The sequence below is a fragment of the Cottoperca gobio genome, unplaced genomic scaffold (assembly GCF_900634415.1).
Source record: "Cottoperca gobio unplaced genomic scaffold, fCotGob3.1 fCotGob3_329arrow_ctg1, whole genome shotgun sequence".
Taxonomy (NCBI): Eukaryota; Metazoa; Chordata; class Actinopteri; order Perciformes; family Bovichtidae; genus Cottoperca; species Cottoperca gobio.
Genome location: NW_021166935.1, coordinates 55,748 through 58,403, shown reverse-complemented (window position 1 = coordinate 58,403; position 2,656 = coordinate 55,748).

Genomic DNA, 2,656 nt, shown 5'->3' with positions numbered 1-2,656 from the left:
TGTACCACGCCCCTTACCTGTGATGTAATGACCATATACCACGGTCTGTCGTGATATATGGTCATTACATCACAGGTAAGAGGGTTGTACCACGCCCCTTACCTGTGATGTAATGACCATATACCACGGTCTGTCGTGATATATGGTCATTACATCACAGGTAAGAGGGTTGTACCACGCCCCTTACCTGTGATGTAATGACCATATCCCACGGTCTGTTGTGATATGGTCATTACATCACAGGTAAGAGGTTGTACCACGCCAGTTATATGTATAGAATAATCCAGTGATGGATTATTTAATACTCTGCATGATGAGTACTTAGTTTTGGTACTTTACGTGTATTTTCATGCTGATACTTTTACTTGTAACAGAGTATTTCTGCACTTTCTATTACTTTAACTTTAGTAAATATAAAATACCACCCCTCCCCCTGGTTGTGTGTCAGTTCATCAAGCAGGAAAAGCGCGGCATCATCCGGAGAGGGAAAGAGAGCGAGAAGCCGCAGTTCTACGGCTTCAACCGATCCATCAGTTTTGGAGAGCAGCACAGCTTGCGGCTCCCCGGGGCCACGGCCGAGGACTCGGGCACCTACGAGTGTGACGTCGGGGCGGATATCGGGGGTCGAAATCAGAATCTCAAAGTCAACCTGAAGGTTCACGGTGAGCTTTACAGATTATACAGATAAAACGTTTCCTAACGTGCAAATAATACACAAACATGCACATCTATGTACACCTGAAAGCATCATTAAAACATAATATGCTTTAAATGATAAAACGTGCAGATAGAATACCACGCGGCGATAAAGGGTTAAATACAGAGCAGTGTGTGTTGTGGTTATATCCTTTGAAAATGCACTAAAAAGTGAAAACTTTATTAATATATCGTATTTATTTAAATAGTTTGACGGACAACATCATCTTTTAAATTCTTCTAGCAAAAAGAAATTTATGAAACAAAAAGGTTCCACTTTAACCTGAACTGTGCAAACAGCAGTGAACATGCAGAGCCACATCACAGAGCAGGAAACACACACACACACACACACACACACACACACACACACGCCATAGTTTCCTTTCCTCCGTGGCAGTTATGCATTTTCCACACAACATTCAAAATAACCAGAGTAATAATATTTAAGATATTGGAGGACGTGCACACTTACTATGCACAGAAACATTTCTTTAATGCTCTTCTGTGTTTCATCTCAACACAGCGTGTGTGACCCCGGCTCACCTGACAACAACACCTCCAGCCGTGTCCAACACGACGGGGTCCGGCCCGCTCTGCCACCATCAGGTGCGGGACCTGCCCGTCCTGTGCAGCGTCGCAGTCTACCTGGCAGTCGGTCTCGCCAAAATCTTTTTATCTCTTATCAGCATTTTGGTAAATAAACTCTTATTTATCTTCTGCGTGAATTTCTTACAAGTTGTAAAGCAAACAATTTATTTATGGAGCACATGAAGCGCTTCAAACATTCTTAAAAATATCTTGTATGTTCGTGGAAGTTTGACAACAATATATATATATATTATATATGTGAAGTTCTTGGAGGCCACAGTTACAGGACGACGTCCTGCTGATGCAGCGCCACGTCATCTTTGATCTGCTGGTTTTATAGTTCTCATTGAAACAGTTTTCAGGTTAGAAGGTGAACAAAGTTTTTCTTTTAAGCGTTTGTTGATGTAATACTCCTTTCAGCCACACGAGGCAGAAATGCACCAAGGCGACAACAGGTGTGAAAGTGAAGGAGGTCACCTGAGAAAACAGATATAATAACCTCATAAAGTGGACAGGAAGCAATGAACATCATCAGAAGTGTAAAACACTGAGCAGTCTGTAGCACCACGTGGTCTCTGAGTTGATCTGTGTGACGCCTGCATCCTGTCGCTGAGCGACTTCACACCCCGGACAACATGAAATGTGTTTGTGCACAGATCGCTCTGCAGGCGAGCGACGACACGTTTCCACCTTCAGGGTTTGTTCTTGCGTGTGTTCTTGTTTCCACTGGAACAATCCTCAACAGCTCATTCGTTGCCATTTTCTCTCTTTTGTGATCCTTCAGGTGTTTCGATCTCTTCGTTCGAGGTCTTCAAAACGTCAGCAGCACAAGTGGTGAAGCGGACGAATCCTTAAAATCTGCTTTATTATTTATTCAACGTTTTCTCACAGAGACGTGAAAATGTGTCGATGTGCTGAAGAGAAGCACACACACACACACACACAGACACACACACACACACACACACACACACACACACACACACACACACACAGACAGACGCACACACACACACACACACACACACAGACACACACACACACACACACAGACACACACACACACACACACACTCACACACACACACTCACACACAGACACACACACACACACACACACACTCACACACACACACTCACACACACACACACACTCACACTCACACACACACACACACACACACACACACACACAGTTTTAAAGGACAAAGATGAATTATTGTTATTGTCAGTGAAACCTTATATTTCCCAGCAGCTCGTGGTTTCCTCCCGCCACATGTTTCTACTGCGTACTTTCAGTTCCTGTGAAAGAACCTAACGTCTGTCTGTCCGTCCGGCATCACAAGACCAATAAAGTTATGATTCTGTG